Source organism: Platichthys flesus, chromosome 16, assembly GCF_949316205.1.
Source record: "Platichthys flesus chromosome 16, fPlaFle2.1, whole genome shotgun sequence".
Classification (NCBI taxonomy): Eukaryota; Metazoa; Chordata; class Actinopteri; order Pleuronectiformes; family Pleuronectidae; genus Platichthys; species Platichthys flesus.
Window position 1 is genome coordinate 22,141,615 of NC_084960.1, and position 23,565 is coordinate 22,165,179.

The 23,565-nt window shown below is 39.8% G+C and overlaps 1 long non-coding RNA gene across 1 annotated transcript in view; it reads left to right on the forward strand.

Annotated features, from left to right (window-relative positions):
- LOC133971512 (uncharacterized) overlaps nt 1–22,937 on the forward strand; it is a 273,667-nt gene extending 250,730 nt beyond the window's left edge. The window contains exon 3 of the long non-coding RNA XR_009924384.1: nt 22,826–22,937. This is a non-coding gene — a long non-coding RNA (uncharacterized LOC133971512). The remainder of the gene's footprint in view (nt 1–22,825) is intronic.
- Nucleotides 22,938–23,565: the final 628 nt, after the last annotated feature.

Here is a 23,565-nt window from a genome sequence, read left to right on the forward strand (position 1 = left end):
CCTGCTAACTTTTTTATACATACAGCATATGCTCACTCAGCACTGCGGTTTATACAGGGAGTTTCCCTGTATTCTGGTTATATTCCATTTCTTAAATTGCTATAAAATAATATCATGGCTGTAAGGCTGTTGTTCTTTTGTGTTGTATTAATGCCCGTATTTGCATAGGCCTAATTGTGCGTGTGTGTGGCTGTGCGCAACGTTATATAACACATCAAGGGTCGGTGGGGTTCGCCAGTATCTGGCACTGTTATTTCGGGGTTCCCAATCGTGTCAACGTGTTTATCCCAAATATGAGAAGAGCCGGTCTGGTCTAATTCAACAAGTATTTATTAAGAAGCAATGAAAAATTAACAGCATAGCTATGGGTACTCATCTTCCTGAGGAGACTGAGGACGGCTCATCTGTCTCCTCAGATTCTGGTGAATTTCTACCGCTGCACCATCGAGAGCATCCTCACCAACTGCATCTCAGTATGGTATGGCAGCTGCTCTGTTGCGGACCGGAAGTCACTGCAGAGGGTGGTTAAAACTGCCCAACGCATCACCAGTTCCTCACTCCCCACCATTGCAGCTGTCCAGAGCAAGAGATGTCTGCGGAGAGCGTGCAGCATTGTCAAGGACAGCTCTCACCCCAGCCACAGACTATTTGCCCTCCTCCCTTCTGGGAGGCGCTACAGGGTCCACCGTTCCCGGACTAGCAGGTTCAGGAACAACACTTTTTTTAACACACACCCTCCTCCAACCACTGAACATTTGAACACTTGCACTACACTGTTACTTTTTTCACTACTGTATTATCCTGCCTATAGTATATTCATATTTATATATTTGTATATATATATTGCCTAAAGTTATTTATCATACAATATCTGTTAATACTGTACTACTTAAGATATATTACTTACTGCTCATAGTTCTTATATCATACAATACCTGTTAATACTGTACTATTTCCTTTATTACTGCTCATAGTTCTTAAATCATACAATACTGTACTATTCCATATATATTTGCTACTGTTCATATCTTATTTATTTACATTCAATTTTAAATACGCACAATACTCTAGACTTTAACTCCTTTTTTTGCACTTCTGGCTAGACGCTAAACTGCATTTCGTTGTATAAGTACTTGTACTGTGCAATGACAATAAAGTTGAATCTAATCTAATCTAAAATAAACAGCCTCGGCTAAATCAGTAGCACGGGGTAGTCAAAAGTTGTGCTGCACGGACGGCGTTTGTAATCTTTTATAACAGTAGGTAGATTAAAGCTCCCAAAACAGGCATTATCAAACAGGTATAAGATTGAACAGCGATGTGACGCACACACATTTTAACCAACTTCAAGATTAACACCAAGCAGCAAAGTTTACTAAAAGTCACTATGTGAGGGCCACATATGTCCCACATATTCAGCCCAAACTGCCCCCAGCCCGTCTAACATACTGCATTTTGTTTAAAGTTGAGTTTCATTGCCATCTTCACCGACACACACAAATGGATAATATAGATTTCAGTCTTAACAGACCCACGCTTTGAAAAGCAGTGTTCTAGGGGTCTCGTTTCAGCATAGATTTGAAAACAAATAGAGTTTACCAGATTCCCACTCATGAGCAGTCCCTAGTGGCAAGGTGGCCGCCCACTTTTGATCAGGGTATGTGATCCCTTAGAAATATGTATAAATGTCATGGCCTAGAGATGGTTGACACTAGGTAAGCGTTGACCCTGCAAGGTCCAAGACAGTTATGAAAAAGGAGTGGTGTTATGACCCAGGTTCAAACCATAAAAGTAAATGTTCTATAAATTTGGTGATGAATGAGATTTTTAAAACCAGCATTAACTTATTTCATCAAATAACTGAAAATTTAGTTTACAGTGTGCAGTATCACAAATTTTTCTTATGTTTTGTCTTTAGAGTAGTCATCCATGACCTGAAGAGTATAAAATATGTAAGAATTAAAATGGATGTAGCTGGGCTAAAGCTAACATTCTATAATTGACATATTCACACATATTCCACATTAGGTACAATAACTCCTGTTCAATTGTCATTTCTGCCTTTTTACATTTTATCATATGTAAATACTTTAAACATAGTGACACTTTCCATTATGTAAAATACTTTTTGTTCTCATAAATGTAGTAAATACTTTTATTTGTTGATTATTTTTGTTACACAGGGCATCAATTGCACTTCTGTCCGTCCTTGGAGAGGGATCCATCGCATTTTGGGTAGTTTTCCCCCTACCTTTGTTGAGGGTTATGGCTAGAAGATCGGGCAACTTGTTATGCCCTATGAAACAAACTGTGATTTGTGAATATAGGCTCTATTACTTCCAATTTTAGCAAGTCGCCCAACTCCTTGCTTCCTTATGTCATTTGACTGTGATTAAGGAATTTTAACACAATTGAGGATGTTTGTGGATAGTACATCAAAGACAAAATACATAACCCCTCACACACAAATCACGTCATACACAGTGTTTTCAAATCAACACAATGAAACAGACCTACAAAATATTGAATATTATTGCACAATCTACACATCTATTTCTAATAACAATGCTGTAAGCTAAAATTGTGTTTTGTGAGGCACAGAGCAATGACAGGAATATTGCACATTTCTGTAACAGTGTCCTACAATGCATTAGGGAAATAAAAAGAGAAGCATCTGACAGCTTTGCTCGTTGAGAGTGTGGGTAAAGAGCTTCATGTTCACATCCAAAATGTGTCCATATATTCTCTTTTTCCATGTTTTGTTGACGAGCCAAATTAAAGGATTTGAGCCAAAACCGTATATGCTGAGAATGTCCTCTCTACAAAAACAACACATCTACATTGGTGTTTTGTTCGAACATCTTCAAATTTTCTTCAGTACATTAGCTTTAAACCCAGTGCCAAGAAAAAAGTTAAGTGATGTTTGATTAATGCAGACTGTGCAAATGTGAAGTTTAGACTGTAAGGTTCATCCCTCTCCCAGAAGCCCTGTGATGCTGTTGCAGATAGTTTAAACATAATTTTGTTCCCACTATGATGTCCCTGATTACCTCAGTCCATTTTGTCCATCTCCAAGTGTCCATAATAATTGTCATTATATATTATTATGGATCAAGCAATTCAACTGAATGTATATAGCACTTTTTAATGTTGTAAAGTGCTTCACAAAACAACCCTTCCACACTAAGTACTGCCAATCACAAAGCAGGAGTTAATATCGCACTACTGGATTTTAAAAAAACAACTGAGGGAACTGAGGAATCGCTTTCCGAAGCAATTTCATATAAGGAAACAGAGGCATAATTAAAAAAAAGAAAGACTACAATTAAAAATAGCATAATAAGAAAGAAAACAGGACAGAATAGAAACTAATAAAAAAAATTAAAAGAGGATGAAATAATAAATCCCTAAGACATAAAGTATGTATGAAAGTGAGTAAAATCTAAAAAGAAAATAGTGTATTAAAAGTAAGAAACGAAAATTATCAAATAAATTTATTTAAATGGGTAGTTCTGAGTAAAACAGACTAAAATATAATTAAACTGATAAATAACTGACTAAATTTGATTTAAGACTAAATTAAAGGGACATCTTGAATTTGCTTTTAAAGATATCAACCACCTGTGCTGCCCTCAGGTCTTCAAGAAGGCTGTTTCAGAGACATGGGCCATGGTAATAAAATAATATCTCACTGTGTTTTTTTGTTCTAGCTTTAGAGGTTCATAAGTTGAAAGTAAATCTGATAGATAAGAAGGATCAGGACCATTAAGGACTTTGAAAATCATTAAAAGGTTTTTAATACCTTATCGGCTTAAAGATTGGCATGTGTATTGTTCTTTTGCTCATACGCCTCTTCTATATGTTCCTCCCATGGCACATTGAGTTCTAGCATGATAACATGGGCCTCATTCACCGATATCTTCTAAAGAATTTTCTTAAATCTGTTCTTGAGAAGTAAGCAAACTCTACATCAGGTTCATGATGTGTTCTTAAAGGTTCAGTATGTAGAATTTTGTGACATCTAGTGGTGAATTTGTATGTTGCAGCTGAATATTCCTCACCTTACCCTTGCTTCCCAAACATGAAAAAAAACCTGTGGTCGCGGTCAGTTGTCAGTTAGTACAGTTTGGCCTACTGAAAAAACATGACGACCTCCCTAGAGAGGAACCCCTCCTGATGTTAATATAAAGTATTAAAATATAAAGGGGCGACGGTCACGTGATGACGGACTAGGAGACGGGTTTGCGGGAGCTCCAACAACATCCTTCATATATTTTGCATTCTCTCTTAAACCACATTATATTTTTATAAGACCAGTGCACTAGTATGACTCTTGAAAAATTCTGGACAAGACAACACCGAACAATGCCAAAGGGAAAGAATAAGTCGCGACAGCCAAATGACAACTCGGCTACGGAGCTAGCCCAACATGGCGGCGAGCATGACGAAGACGACGAGGAGACAGAACTTGAACCTGCACTCGCTAAAGCGCTGGACTTGATGACTAATAAGTTAATGATGGCTATTAACGACAAACTCGAGCCTTTGGCTAAAACAGTTCTCTCTCATACTACCGAGCTGAAGAGGGCTAATGACCGCTTGGATGAGGCAGAGGCGCGGGTGCTACAGCTACACTGGAGACCGCTAACGAGCCGCAAGCAGAGAGTGATGGCAGCAGTACGGAGAAAAGCAGCGGGCGGGGATATCACTCTGGAGGAAAGAAAAATATCCTTCTACCATGACCTGTCTGCCGCAGTACTTCTTAAACGGAAAGAGTTTAACGAAGCTAAACAACGTCTCAGGCAAATCGGCGCTGATTACGCCATGCTCTTCCCTGCAAAGTTACAAGTATCTCTGAATGGCACCAAGAAAACCTTCCTCTCCCCGACAGAGGCTCTGACCTTTGCAGCCAGTGCAGCATGTCAGGAATGATGGATTCTCCGACCATATGAGGGTTAAGTTTTGACACTCGGTCATGTATACTGGTGATTATACTCTGTTATGATACATCTTGCATACATGTGAATGATTACTCGTCGTTATAATATGTATTAAGGTGCCCCCCTTGCTTAATAATACACCAGTATTCATTCAGTGGAAGTCCAGCTGATTTAAGAGTAGATAACGATTCATATTTAGAGGCTTATATTAGTTGAAAACTTTTGTTTATCTTGTAGTAATTGGGTGTTGATGTGAGCCCCAGTTAACTGGGTGATGTCACTTGCTTTATTTCTTTTCTGTTTGTGTGCTGTGAGAGGCACATTTGGCCCTAGTGAAGGTGCCTTACAGAACAGCAATCCCCCCACAACCTGGGGAAGGACCCCCATTATCCATTTTCTTTTCTTTCAATATTTCCCTTTTTTTACATGCATAATTTCTTGCTGTTATAGTTTCATGTGTTCTGTTTTTGTTACTTGTAGTTCATGCTCAGTACTGGTCTTCCACATTCAGTGTATCATGTCGACGTATTTGGATAAACTGCCTAAATTATATTTACCAATAGAATAATGCCACCTTATAAGTTAAAACTCTGTTCATGGAATGTAAGGGGTTTAAAAGGTAATGTGAAGCGAAGAAAGGTCTATTCTTTGTTGAAAAGGGAGGGGGTGGATGTGGCTCTATTGCAGGAGTCCCACTTAGAGGACAATGAGCATCTTAAACTTAAATACAGTTGGGTTGGCCAGGTGTACTTTTCCTCTTTTACCACCAATAGCAGAGGGGTTGTTATATTGATACACAAGAATCTACCATTCCAATTAAAAAAGTGTATAAAAGTACGGAAGATTTGTAAATTTAATGGTGTCTTACATGGTAAAGAAATTACTATTATGAATCTTTATTGCCCACCTAACTATTCCCCTGACTTATTAACTAAAGCATTCTCAGAATTTGCAGAAGTGACTTCGCCATTGGCCTTTGTGGGAGGTGACTTTAATTGTTTACTTAATCCTCGACTTGATAGACATCCCCCACGAAATTCACCTCTGTCAAACCAGGCTAAGGCCCTCTTATCGACTTGTGGGGAAATCAACCTGGTTGATACATGGCAAGTATTGCATCCGTCTGATAGAGAATTCACCTTTTACTCTCCTCCTCACAAATGCCACACACGGATTTATTATTTTTTCGTACCCCAGTCTGTGATGCAATTTGTGTCTTCCTGCTCAATAGGCAATATTGTGGTTAGTGATCATGCAATTGTGCTCCTTGAATTGTCTCTTGACATTGAATCTGCAAGAAGTAAACGCTGGAGATTCGACACGCGTCTCCTGAAAGATGACAAATTTTTCTCTCATCTGAAAAGTGAATTTAGGATATTCCTGTCTATTAACTCACAATCTACTAGCAACCCATCCTTACTGTGGGAAACTACAAAAGCATACGTCAGGGGTTTAATTATAGCCTACTCGGCCTCGAAAAATAAGAAACAATTAGAACAGCAACTAAAACTTGAAAAAGAACTGGCAGATAGGTGCACTTTGCTTACCATCAGACCCATTACTGTTCCAGAGGAAATGCGCAATACAGGCTGCTCTAGACACTTTGCTAACCCAACAGGCTAAGACTGCTCTCCTCTTCTCAAAGCAAAGGCTATATGAGTATGGGGATAAGCCCAGTAAGTATTTATCTCATTTAACCAAAATTAAAAGGGACCCTCAAGTTATTCCTTCAATTTTAGATGGGAATGGCACAAGCCACTTTGATAACAAATACATTAATAACACTTTCAGGCAATTTTACACTAGGTTGTATGAATCGGATCAACCACAGGGAGTCTCGGATAGGATGGAATCCTTTTTAGAAAGATTTACCCTTCCAACCATCTCTGATTCTCAAAAACTTGAATTAAACGCTCCCATCTCCAGGGAGGAGGCCCTATTAGCACTTAAAGGCCTGCAGTCAGGCAAGGCACCAGGGCCTAGTGATGGGAAGTTCGGATCTTTTTACCGTGTCGGTTCTTTGAATCTCGTTCACTAGAATGAACGAATCTCTTTTTCAGTCATTCGTTCGTTTCAACGGGGGGGGTGCAAACGATCCAAAGACTCGTACCCGGCAGATGAACGAGTCGTTCAACTCCCGACGTGCTTCGTTCATCTGCCCACAGAGTCTTCGGCCAACGTGTCGGCCACACAGAGCGAGCTCATCTAGCCGGTGACCGCGATGCGGGCGGCGGGTGGGAAAATCGCTCCTCGGAAAAGCAAGCCGAGCTCCGGGGCTCCAGAGCCCCCCGGTCACCTACATGCACATCTGCGACACCTGCTGCGGCCCGGCGCCTCCATACCGCTGCACGGCCACCCGGACATGAACGGGGATCTACGGAGCTGCTGAGCCCCACGCTGCCAGCACATCCAGCTGGCCCGCTGCATCCGCGGACACAGAGCTTAAACTGCTGCTGATACACTGAATAATCCAAGTATTCAGAATACGTTAGGCACACACTTTTTAAAAAGTGCATGCCTTGGGTTTATACTTACAATGACTTTGATTAAATTACTTAAATGCACACCGATTTGTTATTCTTGTTTCTGTAATGAGCAGTTAAATAAAAATGTGGGAAAGAATATTGTACAGTATCTAATATTGTGTTGGTCATATTTAAATCATTCATTACGTTTTTTTGGGGGGGAAAGAGAGGATAAAATAAAAGAATCGCATATTAAATCTTAATCTCAATATTTGGGGGGGGGAAATCGCAATTAGATTATTTCCCCATATCGTTCAGCCATATTCAAAAGTCATAATGACTGGTTTTGTTATTTTCACTTTACATTTTCAGTGTCTTCAGATCAGTGACTCGTTCTTCTGCCAAGAGTCTTCGGATCAGTGATTCATTCATCTGCCGGATACGAGTCTTTGGATCATTTTCCACGTGACCTGCAGCAGCCTATGCAACAGTCCCGATGCGCGGCCACGAGAAAATTAACTAATCACTCTTTGAGAGGACTCGTTGCTCCCGAGTCCTTGTAACGATTCGTTCAAAACGAACGAATCGTTCACGAAAGACACAACACTACCAGGGCCTGATGGCCTGAGCAGTGAATTGTATCGAGAATTTCAGGATGTGCTTTTAGACCCCTTTTTGGAAATGTTGGATCATTCATTCATCACTGGTAGCCTCCCTCAGTCACTAAGAGAAGCCGATATCACCTTAATTTAAAAAAAAGGAAAGTCCTCTGAGGACTGTTCAGGATATAGGCCTATTGCACTTCTGAATCAGGACATCAAAATACTATCTAAAATATTGGCAGTACGTCTCGAGAAAGTTCTACCTTTTCTTATTAGAGAGGATCAGACCGGTTTTATCAAAGGTAGAAGTTCTAGTTACAATGTTAGGAGGCTCCTACATATTATCAATATTTGTCAGACACAGGAAATTGATAGCATGGTCATTTCATTGGATGCAGAAAAAGCTTTTGACCGTGTCGAATGGTCATACCTGTTTAATATCTTGCATAAATTTAATTTTGGAGACAATTTTATTAGATGGGTTAAATTATTATATAAAATTCCCATGGCCGCAGTCATCACCAATGGCTATAGGTCTGACAATTTCCCACTTCATCGCTCAACGAGTCAGGGCTGCCCTCTTAGTCCCGCTCTTTTTGCACTTGCAATAGAACCTCTCGCTGAGGCTATAAGGCAAGATTCTGACATAAATGGCATAAATGTGGGTGGGATCCAACATAAAATTTCTCTTTACGCGGACGACGTTTTTCTTTATGTGCTGGAGCCTGAGACTTCTGTTAAACGTTTAGTTGATGTAATTACTTTGTTTGGCTGTTTTTCGGGTTACAAAATAAATTTCTCAAAATCCTTAGCTATGCCAATGGGAAGTCTTAGAGATAGAACTACCACACTACCCTCATTCCCATTTAAATGGTCCATAACAGGTTTTGTTTACTTGGGTATTCATATTACACCTTTATTTCATGGAATGTATAAGGTCAATTTTAACCCCCTCTTGGATTCTATAAGGAGGGACCTGGACAGATGGGCTCCACTGCCCTTGTCATTACTTGGTAGAGTTTCTATTATTAAAATGAATATTTTGCCAAGATTGTTATACCCCCTACAGATGATCCCATTACTCTTGTCAGGCAAAGTACTGAGGCTGCTTAACGGCTGGCTGAGAGACTTCATTTGGAACAAGAGAAAGCCCAGGCTAAAAGTAGCAAAACTACAACTTCCCAGTTCGAAGGGTGGTCTAGATCTTCCCAACATCAGATGGTATCAGCTGGCATCCCATTTGAGATTTATATCAGAATGGGTCAAGGAGGAACCTACCTCTGATCTGTTGAGTTTAGAAAAGTCACAGACCTCAGGCTCCCTGTTAGGCCTTTTGGCCTTCAAGGATTTAAAGTCAGCCAGGAGCCATTGCAAAAATAACCCTATAATCTGCAATACTTTAAAAGCATGGTTTATTACACAAAAGCTTGAAGGGAGGTCTGGCCTAACATCTTCGTTGGTTCCAATTCAAGGCAATCCTAACTTCTTACCAGGCATGGATGGTGGGTATGGCACTTGGACATCTCGAGGGATAAAAAGGATGCGTGATTTATTTCAGGGTGCATCCATGTTTTCATTTGCACAACTTCAAGAAAAGTATAATCTTCCCAGGCATGACTTTTACAAATACCTGCAGATCCGGGACTTCATAAACAGGGGAACTACTCTTAATATTGATGCAACTACATCTGCAGTTGAACAATTACTCCTCCTTGGCCCAAATAAGAAATCCATTACTCGTTTTTACAATGTCTTAAGCCAGACATATGTGATAAATGTACAGGATATTATGCAGAAGTGGCAAGGGGAACTTGGTATAGATATTGATGGGGATAAGTGGACTAAAATATGGACTCAAACAAAGAAAATATCTGTGTGTAACCGTGCCAGATTGCTGCAATTTAAGATCGTACACCGTTTACAAATCTCTCTAACAAAAGTCATAAAATGAACTCTCAACTCTCACCTGCATGTTTAAAATGTAAAATCTCAGTGGGCACCTATACTCATTGTATCTGGTCATGTCCTAAAATACAAGCATATTGGATGGATGTTTTGCAAGATTTGGAAAAAATATTTGGTGTTGTGTTGCACATGGACCCTCTTTCCTTAATCTTGGGTTACACCAGTCAATATACTATTGTGCAGAGGTGGGACCAAGTCATTTTTTTGCAAGTCCCAAGTAAGTCTCAAGTCTTTGCCCTCAAGTCCCGAGTCAAGTCCCAAGTCAAGACAGGCAAGTCCCGAGTCAAGTCCAAAGTCAAGACTGACAAGTCTCAAGTCAAGTCCAAGTCCTGCAGTTTGAGTTTCGAGTCTTTTCGAGTCCTTTTGATCACTGAGTAATAATATATTTACACAGATCATGTATGCTTTTAAAATCTGTATTTATTTATTTATTAAAACAAGTGCAATTGAAATTACAGAAAAAAATTGTGCCAACATTGCACTTCCCTATTGCACCAGTCATTTTTAACATTTAACTCATATTTTGCAAGAATATTCTTCATTTTAAACCACTCCTACAGAATGAACACATTTGAAAAAACAAGTGCAACTGTAATTATTTGTACAAAAGTGCTAACATTGTATTTTGCATTTTAAGTAGTTCCACAGCAGTTTCTGTCCTGTCCTGTGTTTATCTCATCTCATTTATCTCACCTCATATTGTCTGTGTGTGTGTGTACATGTGAGAAACATAACAAATACATGAACATGAACATTTCTGTCCTGTCCTGTGTTTATCTCATCTCATTTATCTTACCTCATATTGTCTGTGTGTGTGTGTACATGTGAGAAACATAACAAATACTTGAACATAACAATGAACAGGGTTGTGCTTTTTATATGTCAGGGCCCTATGCTGAATTGCATTTGCAAAAGACCAAATTGGCCAAAAGTCTGTCAGTCATTTGTGCACGATGTGGACGTAGTATGATTCCACCCAGTGCCGCTGCGAGCCATTTTGGTGCCCTAAGCATAACTCCTCTATGATTACATTAAATAATCATCAATAAGTACAAACAAGAATAGTCAATCTTCTTTAAGTTTTTTTGAGCAATTTAATATATCTCTTGTTCTGCCTTTTTTGTGATATACATGGCTAAAAGGTACCTAATATTTCTATTCTGAAATAATATCGGCATTATAATTGTAAGCTAATTTATTTAATGACGTTATTGTTGAGGGTTGATTTGTATTTCCGGTTTTAAGTGGGTTGTTGGTAGTGACTCTTATTTTGAAAGGGGGTTTTAAAGGAAGTGGGTGCTGTGATGAGTGAAGTTGTAAAATGAACGGAGAATAAACGGGTGTGCTGTCCCGAGCGCATGACCTGCTCTCGTGTCCTTTGTCGGCTGAAGCCGGACTTATGATACAACCAAACGCTCGGCTACATAATTATAATAACTATGATAATTTTTCAGTTGCTTTTTTTTGGTGCCCACTCAGGACTTGGTGCCCGACGCATAGCGCGTAGTGCGCGTTTTGGGAGCGGCGGCGCTGCACACACACACACAGACGCACACAAACACGATGAGAGATACAGAGCGCTCCTTAATAACATACTTTTTAATCTTTGTGTTTTGGGGAAAGGAGCAAGTCTTATCAAGTCAAACGGCTCAAGTCCAAGTGAAGTCACGAGTCATTGATTTTGAAGTCCAAGTCGAGTTGCAAGTCTCTTTACATTTTGTCAAGTCTAGTCTAAAGTCATCAAATTCATGACTCGAGTCTGACTCGAGTCCAAGTCATGTGACTCGAGTCCACACCTCTGCTATTGTGGATGCCAACGCTGCCAGACTGTATAATATCCTCACATATGCAGCAAGGAAGAATATCTTTTTGTCTTGGATAAGCGACAAACCCCCCACTAAATCAAACTGGCACAAGATAATTATGGAATGTTTTCCCCTTGAGTACCTGACCTGTCTGCTTCACTCTTCAGAGGGACAGTTTATGAACATTTGGACTCCATATCTTCACTTTTCCAGCTCTACAGTGGCTTCAGTGCTCTCGAATGTTGTCCTTGGCTAGCCTTAAGCTCTTTGTCTTTATCTTGTTGTCATTACACTGATAAGTTGAATGTGAGTTGTAAGTATGTATAGACTGAATAGACCAATGTTGTACTGAGTGTTGTTTGATTGTTACGTTAATGTATAAAAAGCTCAATAAACATATTTGTAAAAAAATAAATATATAAAGGGGCCATTCAAGGTTTCAGAAAACAAAAATTCATAGAATTTAGATGAAACACACAAATCTGCAGTGCCTTGTGTACACAAAAAAAAAAAAATTAAGAGGCCAGGAATGCTTGAACAAAAATATAAAGACCTAACTGTAATTCAAACCGTAACAAAAAGTTATACTTTGTAGAGTCCGCAGTGGACATAAAATACCACAAAAGAACAATACATGAGTTACAATTAGACGTTGATTTAAGACTGTAGTGGGAAAAATTCGACTTATTTATGGAGAAAAAAAAGCTAAATCTTAGCTTTTCTTTCAGATTTACCAGCTTGGCTGCAATTGGATGGAACATTTTAGCTAAAAACTGTCGCAGTAAAACTATGGAACATGTGACACATTTACCGTGTAAACACCATTGTGTAATACCTAAAGATGGTTGACTATTTTTGTGACTAAATATGTTTAAAATGTGTTGTGGGCATGTACCGGGGGAGTAATCAGTGCAGCTGAGGGCTGTGAGCTGATTACTCCTCATGTTCAAAAGGCAGCAGAAGGAGTTGCCACTGAGAGGAGAGACACTTGAGTAGAAACCTCATGAGAGACAGAGCTTTGCTGAGCTGCCAAGCCAAGACACTAGCAAAGACTTGCTGGACAATTTATGTTAAGTGTTTCAGTTAATGTTTTGCGCCCCTTATCATAATAAAAATGTAAAAAAGTGAATGGTTCATCTCTTTGCTGTTGGGAGGCCCCAGTGGCACAGACGTGAGCCACTAGTGTTTTTAAACTCTGCAGTACACACCGATTGTTTGTCAATTCTCCTCTTCAACATTTCCATGCATTTAAAACAATTATAATATGCACTGAAAGTTGACCGTCTTGGGTTTTGAGAAGAAATTTTTTCTTAAGAACGGTTGGTGAGTTTGACGTTGACCCTGGCGCTATACTGAGGGTATTTGAGTGGACTTCCCAAGTCATTAACATGTGTTTTTTGTGATCTAATCACAAGCGGACAGCTGGACAGATGTGAACGCATCGCTATTCCATCATGCCAGACCACATTCGAAGGTGGTCAGCAACACACACAGTGTGACATCGGACACACTTGTTTACTCAGTATGCGGCCTCTGGCTCTACTAAAGGCTATGTTTTGCTGGACAAAGAACATGTGGGGTTTTGCACTCGAAATTTCCGCCCCTGGGATCTTCTTCTCCACAACTTCCTTCTTATTGCTAATTCAATATCATTTCCACTGGTCCACCGGACCTGTCCTCCTCTCACTTTGTTCTGGACCAGTTTCAGCAGAGTTTCCCCAAGCCTTGTCATAACGGGGCGTTGGGCTGGTTCCCAACCGACCCTTTCTTTGGCCATTGTTCCAACCAGGACTCCATGACATAGCAATGATTCTGCTTGTTCAATGGCAGCCATCGCTCTCCACCTCCTGCCCATCTTTACAACCACTCCCACCCCTGAAAGTTTAATGACATAAGAATCTTGGAACTGCAAAGCCTCTCTTGTTCGCATGGTCTTGATCCTCTCATATAATTTCCATTAACACATTTAGATAATCTGATTAATTTCCATTTCACCATATGGGACTGACACAGACAATCATTGTTGCCATCTCCTTCATGGCAACAATGTTCACATAATCACTTACTTAAGCAAATTGTCCTAAGTAAAAGCCAAGTTGCTTTGTTGCTGCATTGGTTTATACTGAGCAGAACTACAGAGCTTTTATTTTGGAAGGTTGTGAACTTGGGTCTGCAGATTGTGTCAGTGCCTATCAGACATCTCAAATAGCCGAAATGCAATGTTTAAAAAAAAAAAAAAAGTCAGTCCAGTAAATCATTCAAATTAATACATAAGACACACTGGTGAACAGTAATGAAAGTAATTCAGCTTCATTTTATAAAGGACATTGACTATATGTTTTTCATTGCAATTGAACCAGGTAGGATGAACAATGAACAGTGAAAAGGTGACACAGGTCGTCAACCTGTTTGAGGAGAGCTCACTGATGCCAAGGAATAATTCTGAAGTAGACCCTGGAGTTTAACCACAGGATAAGCAATTAGTGTTCACAAAGGGCAGTGCACTAGTATTGTTGAACAGCAACAATACTGACCATACGTGATCAGCGTATGGTCAGGCAAATGCAAAATACCAATGCACTACTTTATTGATGGCCTCTCATGGCACTGGATAGTATATGTAAAGAACAACTTGTGTGGATTCATCATGAAATCACTTAGCAGAAATGAAATCAGAATTACAGAAAAACATTGGATCTAACTGAAAGTAGCCATTCTTTGCAGTGCAGTGTTTCCCATTTATTACCTAGACTATGGGGGTCAACCTCTTACTATAACATAGGAGACTAAGTTGGTGTTTTGGTTGCACTGTTGCTTTATTGTAGAGGTGTGTGCAATGCTTGCTCCCTCTCTAACACATTGACCAGTCTGTGAGCCTGTGAACCTTCAAAATATCCATCGCATTTTTAGCATCACCTGTATTGGTCAACTCTCCACTTGTCACATGATAAGACACCCCTACTCTAATGTGACTCTGCTCCTACTGTTACACACTAACCAAATACATGTTATCTCTACAAAAAAAAGCCAGTGTTGCCAGTGAGCAACTTATGTGTACCATGTAAGACTGGTAACACTAAAAGTGTGTTTTCTGGTGCTATCTTCCATTATGTAGCATACATATCAACATGGCACTTGGCTCTTGAATACCTAAGCACATACATGCTTAATGAATATTTTGCATTGGAGGCAAAAACCTGGAGAAAACAGACTCTTTCTGTTTTATCTAACAAATTCATCTGATATTGTAATGTTAAGACAAATTATTTTAGCTTGATTCACTTTTCTTTTGATCCTATTTTTCAGAAGTAGAGGCTGTTTTTGTTTGTTTGGTCCTGCTATTGGTAGCCTCCAAAACATCAGAAAGTATGAAACACTAGTATTCTATAAAACACACTTAGTCCTATGTTGCACATACATACCCTTTGACAAGCACCCAAAGGGCGGGACTTATCGACTGAGCGACGGACTAATCAGAAGATTGGTCAGTCGGGCCACACGCATTAATGGTGAAGTAAATTGAAAAATTCAATCAATGGTTGGAGTGAATGCTTGGCGGTAATGAAATCAGTGTGAGATGATCCAATAATTGCCAAGCTGATGTATTCTCTATTGGTATTTGGCTGTACTGCCTGTCACTATAAAGTATGCTCCACTCTTCTTTCCCCTGGCCAAGAGTGGAAGGCAGATATATTGAAAAAATTAGGATTCAGCTGCTGTGTGAGTGTAGCTAATGAAGGTAGGAATATAAAGCAAAGAAACGTTCCCTCTCAATTAATTTAATAGTGGACAGCCATGACTTAAAAATTACCCCAGAATGTTCCAGCGACAATTTTTAGAGATAAGATAACACTGGTGGGATGCTGCAGTGTAAACTGTTAAATATAGTACTGGAGCTTTTGGTACATTTTAACTAATTAAATTAATTGAAAGGGATAGACCTGACACCAGCATAACATCATCAAGTTGAGGTAATAGTTTTTCCTCATTAGGATCAGAAATGAGAAAAGAGCTTCAGCAAAGATATTCTCTGAACTGAACATTCTAAGGACAATTTGAGATGCTGGAAAAAAGCACTTATTTAAAAGAAATTTTACAATTTAGAGATATACCGATACCATTATGCATCTGATACTGCAATGACGGGATTGGCTTTGGTGAGTACATCAATCTATTTACCGATCTGATATCACATCTTTAGAGCATGAGTTTTTAACAAGATAAAAATAAAATTTTCTTTTCCTGGACCTCACTTCTTGTTTTTTGTTCCAAAACAGCAGTTGCGCTGCACCGCTACTGGCAAGTTACATTTTTAGAGCTGTGAGTTTCAGCAGAGCAGTGTTGGCCAGAGCGAGCTAAATGTCAGGAATCTGGCAATATTTCACTTTGGAAAGTCCAACAAGTAAAAACTCTGATGTCAGATAAACGCAAGACTTACATTTTGAGTGTTTTTAGATTAATTTCATTTGTGAGTTGTGTATTTTACTGTTTGTGGTTGTTCTTTACTACCTATGCAATCGCGGCCTGTTGACAGGCCGTGAGAGCCCGCAAGGTGTGTTTTTTTATCGATCAGCTAGGTACTAATGCAACATATCGGTAGAAAGCTAAGATTCTTCTGATTCCACTGATGTAAACCATTTAAAGATCTGATCACCACAGCCGGTACAATCAACGTAACAATCAGACAACTTACCAAAAAAAATAATTAAGACAGTCAACGTCACTCACCTAAGAAGCATGATATTAATCCACAGATCGATAACATTCCAACAAAAAAGGTGTTGGTACATTGCCAAAGGTCCAGACGATCGAATCCAGTAACATAATCACTCCATTGCAGACTATTTCATCACAGAATAGCCACAGCCAGCTGATGCGTAATCTCAGAGTAGCCAGCAGCTAAGTGCCAACTTTGACTTTTTTTCCGTCCTAACTTCTGTTAGAAAGTAAACACAGCGGCTCTCTGGATTTCAAAATGGAGGGTGCACTCTAACCTTTAGATGGACAGCTCACTCGACCCAATTGGAGAAGGCAGGGTTTGTCCACATTCGGCAAACGCCAACGAGAGCCCTCGTTTACAGACAGTGCGCGCCCTTCTTCTGACGTGGCGAGGCTCAGCCAACTGCAGTCGATTTTTGTTATGACTGACTTATCGTTTAGCCAATTACATTTTCCAGCAAGTACATGTCCTCCGCGACCTGATAGAAAACTATCAACACACAGCAAGTCACTGCACAACAGCGAACACGTGCTTCCAGAGCATCTCATCTCCGTGGGTAACAGTAAGAGAGCACTGGTTTTGAGATCGGTGCGTAAAAGTTCGGGGGCGTTGCTGTGAGATCCGTGTGCAGAATTCAGTCTTGCTTTGGAGAGTTTTGAAGCTACACTATGGAGAAACGTTTAGAGAAATGAAACTTGACCACCGAACGAGCCAGGGATCTGTGTTATCGGTGTGACAGCGACAAGTCTGATGATGATGTATCAGAGGAAGACAGCGACACGTCTTTTGACTACGAGGCAGAGGCCATGTTTCAGGAAGGACGAGACATTACTCTTGACAAGTACGTATTTTATTATAATAAATAACTAAATTTCTGTGTGTGTGTTCGTGTGTTCTAATTTTTATTTTCCCACATATGGAACATAGGTCCATTTTAGTGTAAAAGTAGCCTTTTTAGCCTATTTGGTTACCATGGGTACCAAGGGTCCTTTGGAGCCTCCAAATGACCTTTTTGGAAAACGCCTAGACATGCCCTTAGTAAAACATCTGTAAAATATTCATTTTCTGTGGTATTGTAGTCAAATTTGAACTTGGGCTAGTCAAGGCTTCATGCTAGGGTCCCATTATGTTTTTCAGCTCATAAGTCCCAGCTAGAGTCATTAGCAGGCATTTGTTTACCAAAAATATTCAGGCGAAAATAAAAACCTTCTACCTCACTGTGTGCCAACTGCTATTACTCAATGCCAGGAGCAGTTAGATTGATTATGTTGGGGGGGGGGAGTTCAGGATGTTACCTTTCAAAAGAGACCAAGATCATGCATGTACTCCAAATAGTTCAAGAACAGCATTCAATTTAATTTTGGTGTCCTCAAACAAGCGTTTTAGGCGAATTTCACCCGTTTCTTAAGAGGCTATTTAAAATAATTAATGTCCATAGTCTTCAAGGATAATTTCTATTGCCAGCAAGATCCTTTTAATTTTCCTACCCAAAACTATATTATATATCATATATTTACCACTTACTCGTGTTAATACTGAAAGAAAGGGTTAATTGCCAGTATATAAACCTCATGCAACCGTTGTGACATATTATGAACACTGCAGCTGACTGCAGTTGAGGTACATTCTCCCACTGGGGCTGCAAGCACTCTTGCTTATTAGGGCCCGAGCACCGAAATCGGTGTGAGGCCCTATTGAATTCTTAAGGATTTGTATTATTAGGGCCCGAGCACAGAATGGTGAGAGGCCCTATTGAAATTGAAAGGATTATTAGGGCCTGAGCACCGAATGGTGAGAGGCCCTATTGAAATTGAAAGGATTATTATTAGGGCCCAATCCCCGAAATCGGTGGGAGGCCCTATTGAAATTGAAATGATTATTATTATTATTATTCTTAGGGCCCGAGCACCTCCGGTGGGAGGCCCTATTGAAATTGAAAGGATTATTCTGAGATTTTTAAACATGCTCAAAAAGTTTTAAAAGTTTGCAGTAAATTAGAAAGTGGTGTAAATTTATGTATTCTGGAGTATTTGGAAATGGGCGTGGCAAAATGGCTCAACAGACGAGTGTAATCACAACAAAATGGTGATCAAAAGTTATTGATAGATAAACTTTTCGTCATACCATCTGACCGTGACATGGCGTCAAAGTTTGATGAAACGCCATCAAAACACGAGCTTCTCTTTCTCAGACATATTTGGTCCAATCGACACCAAACTACACATGTAAGACAAGAGTTGCGACCTGAAGACATCTACACAGAAATCGTGACTTAAAATCTCAGCGCCTCCTGGTGGCAGCAGGAAATGTCTTGTTTTTGTACATTTTACACTTGGATGTATTTCTCCTCATCCACTTTGTGAAACCATGTCAAACTGTGTCAAATGGGTCTCAAGACATTGATATGTAGGCTTACAATTACTGTGACTTTTCATCATGCGGATTATTAATGGCATGTCATCAAAGTTCAACTCGCCATGACACATGAAATTGCTGTAACTTCCGTGTTCATGGGTCCAGCTCCCTCAAACTACATGTGTGTATCAACAGCCCACCCCTGAAGATATACAGATAGTTTAAAGGAATGGGCGTGTCAAAATAACTGACTAGCGCCCGCTAAAGGGCAGCCCCGGCACTACGATTGGTCTACCTCTACAAAAATCGATAGGGACATGTGTCTTTTCATGACAAAGAAATAAGTCTCTTGGACAGATATGCTAAACCACACAGGAAGCCCGACATTTTGGATTTGGTAGCCATTTTAGCCATATTCCACCCTTTTACTTTGATGTACTTGTTGTAGAGCTTTCATCAGATCAATGTGAAATTTAGTTGAGTGTCATCACAACAAGATGGAGATGAAAAGTTATTAAAGATCGATTCCTTGTCTCACGGTGTGACCTTGGCGTGACTTCAAAGTTTGATTACACGCCATTAAAACATGAGCTTCTTTATGTTGGACATATTTGGTCCAATCCAGTCCAAACCAGACATGTAAGACAAGAGTCGCGACCTGATGATATTTACAAAGACACCATGACTTAAAACGATAGCACCACCTGCTGGCTACAGAAATTTAGGTGTTTATCCTTGCTGCAGTGCCCAAACGCATGTAACACGGAGACGAGTGCTTGGTCATCGAACGCTCTTTCTTCACCGACCGCAACAGACTTGAAATGGCCTGTGCTCGGGCCCGTTAGTGCTACAACGTAGCCCTAGTTATTAGGGCCCGAGCACCGAAATCGGTGGGAGGCCCTATTGAAATTGAAATGATTATTATTATTAGGGCCCGAGCACCGAAATCGGTGGGAGGCCCTATTGAAATTGAAATGATTATTATTAGGGCCCGAGCACCGAAATCGGTGGGAGGCCCTATTGAAATTGAAATGATTATTAGGGCCCGAGCACCGAAATCGGTGGGAGGCCCTATTGAAATTGAAATGATTATTATTAGGGCCCGAGCACCGAAATCGGTGAGAGGACCTATTGAAATTGAAAAGATTATTATTAGGGCCCGAGCACCGAAATCGGTGGGAGGCCCTATTGAAATTGAAATGATTATTAGGGCCCGAGCACCGAAATCGGTGGGAGGCCCTATTGAAATTGAAGTGATTATTATTATTATTAGGGCCCGAGCACCGAAATCGGTGGGAGGCCCTATTGAAATTGAAATGATTATTAGGGCCCGAGCACCGAAATCGGTGGGAGGCCCTATTGAAATTGAAATGATTATTATTATTATTATTATTATTTTTCTTAGCTTAAATGAATTGGCTTTTTGAGGGCTTTAATGTGCTCAAAAAGTTGTAGGAGTTTGCAGTAAATTCGAAGGCGGCGTAAAATTACGTATTCTGGAGTATTTTGAAAAGGGCGTGGCAAAATGGCTCAAGAGCGCCACCTACGGAAAAGCCCCTCATTTAGCATTCACCGATCCTCAAAAAAAACAAAGATTATTGTGTATCATGACTAGATGCACAAAAAAGTCCATCAGTGCATTATGAATAACGCAACAGGAAGCCCGCCAGTTTGACTTTAGTGGCCATTTTGGTCATATTCCATATTTTTTCTTTGATGTACTTGTCGTACAGCTTTCATCAGATCAACTTCAAATTTAGACGATCGTCATCACAACAAATTGGAGATCTAAAGTTATTGAAGGATTACGTTTTAGCAAAACCGTCTGACCGTGGTGTGGCGTTAAAGTTTGATGAAACGCCATCAAAACACAAGCTTCCATATTTCAGACATATTTTGTCCAATTGAGTCCAAACTAGACACATTCGACAAGAGTCGCCACCAGAAGACATGGGTGCAGAAATTGTGACTTACAATCACAGCGCCCCCTGGTGGTAACACGAAATGTCTTGTTTTGGTACGTGTTATGTTTTTATGTACTACTCAGACAGCTTTCATCAGATCAACTTAAAAATTAGATGAGACTCTACAAAACAAGATGAAGATCTAAAGTTATCAGAATTTAAACTTTTCATCATACCGTGTGACCGTGGTGAGGTCTCAAAGTTCGACTAAACGCCAATATAAGCAAGCTTCTGTAACTTAGACATATTTTGTCCAATCGACTCCAAACTACACATATAAGACAAGAGTCGCGACCGGAAGACATCTACCTAGAAATCATGACTTAAAAGGAAAGCGCCCCCTGGTGGCATCAGGAAATGTCTTGTTTTGGTCATCTTACTCTTTGATGTATTTCCCTCCAGCCACTTTACTAAACCATGTCAAACTGTGTCAAATTGGTCTCAAGATATTGATAATGTAGGCATAACATTATTGTGACTTTTCATCATGCAGATTGTTAATGGCGTGGCATCAAAGTTCATCAGCTCACCATGACCAATGAAACCCATTTTAACAGAGTTACCCTGAACGCAGCATGAGACCGCTTTCGGTTTGTTACGTCTCACACTTGGATGTATTTCTCCTCATTCACTTTGCTAAACCATGTCAAACTGTGTCACATGGGTCTCAATATATTGATAATGTAGGCATAACATTGCTGTGAGTTTTCATCATGCGGATTATTCATAGTTTGGCAGCAGACTTCTTCAACTCGCCATGACAAACGAAGCTGCATTTAACACAGCTGCAAGTGAACGCCTCATGAGACTCTGAAAAAGTTACGTCGTCACAAGCTGCGGAGCTGTGTATCACGAAGAACCGGAGAACGGTTGGCGAGTCTGGATGAGAGGACGGCGGCGGAGTCACTGTGGACGTTGTTCGCTCAGCAGGTTAGAGTGTGGGACTCAAAGCTTTTTTCCCCTCTCCCGTTGTGTCTTTTCCTGTGTGAACTCTGCCGCTCTCAACAGCAGCACTGGCTATGAGCTAGCTCCTGCTAGCTCCAACGAAGCATCTCTCAACTGCTACGTAAGTTAAACGGACACTTCTGACTGACTGTGATGATAAGCAAAAGAGACACTGTGGATGTGTGATGTGTTGTACTGCATTTGTTTGATCTGTTTACTAATACTAGCTCTAATAAATACTGTATAAATTATATTTTGCTCCTGAATTGAACTGTGTTAAAGGGGTTCACATGGAAAATATATGTTCAATTATTTAAGGGTGATTTTTGTTACTATTATACTAATGGAGATTTAGCACTTGCTACACATTGTAAGAGCAGCTGTTCAAAGGAGCACTACGTCTTTTAAGGCTCTTTATTCAGAGTCACGGTGTTGATGTCCTGTCACGTGTTACAGTGAAAAATAACCGTGTCTCCCACCTTCAGTATTTAAATCGTTAATCTCAGACAGACTTCACTGAATTCTTTTGGTAAATATGAGTAAGTCATAGCCTTGTACCTTTACTAGAACAGACAGTGTCATACAGAGTTGTGGGCTTATATGCACTACCTATTTCCTAATCTGAAATGATTATGCTCTGATTAACTTTGAACTAATATTTTATTTTTACCATTTAAAAGTCTGTTAATTACTTAACCTGGCCCATGTATGACTTTACATATCTGTGTATTGGTTTCATGTTCCTCTAGAAGGTCCAACTTGACACACAACTTGAATCCAACCAGACTGAACACTGACTCCAGGTACAGACCTGATTTTATTACTTAAAAACAATCAAAGTATTGCACATAATACATAATGTATTAAATTATAATGCAATACTTTTAATGTGAAATAGCTCCATTAAAAACATTCATTGTCATGGTAGTGCACGTTTTAATCCAAAAGCATATTCAAATACACAGTTGAATATCCACAGAAAATAAGATTACACACTTTGTTCATATGTAACTCTTCCTCTACAATAATGACGATCACTTTCATGTTTCCTATCATTTTATTAGGGACAGACGATCCTGAAGGACACAGCTGTGATGACCATGTTCTGTCTCTTATGGCAAAGCAGAAATATAAAACACTGGGTTCTTATCTAAAGTGTTTCAAATCAGATCTCCACCATATTGCTGCTGAGGACATCAGGTGCTGCAGTTCTTCATCTATGAAGAGAAAAAACGCACTGTTAAAGAATGTTTTGTGTTGTGTATAAAGCACAACAGATTTCAGATAGAACTGTTGTACTGTGGTCTTGGTTTATATCCTCATGGTGAAATGTACATATTTTAAGTCCCTTCTGATAAAAGTGCTGAAAGAAATACAACATTGTACAAATACATAAAATGTCTTTCTACCTCATCAGTACTATTCAAGGTGATAATCTCCCACAGACCTATTGATAACAGTCCAAATCAAGTCTTTCCACTTCTCTCAGTGTGAAAACATAATTCTATAATTAATTTGAGAACTGTTTACAACACTGATGTGTGGAGATTAAAATCATACCTAAACTGTCTAATTCACTGTAAAACTCCATGACATTCGCAGGCCATCTGTAGTTAAGGGAGCAACGCATGGAGTGATGTGTAGATTACTAGTTTGATGATGCATGAGGAGAGGCGGTGGTCGAGTGGCAGAAACTTGGACTATGGGCAGAGAAGGTCTCTGGTTAGTCTTTGGTTCGACTCCATGGAGAGACAACAAAAGTCGAACCTGGATTGATCTGTCCAAAAATCCAAGAGTCTCCCTA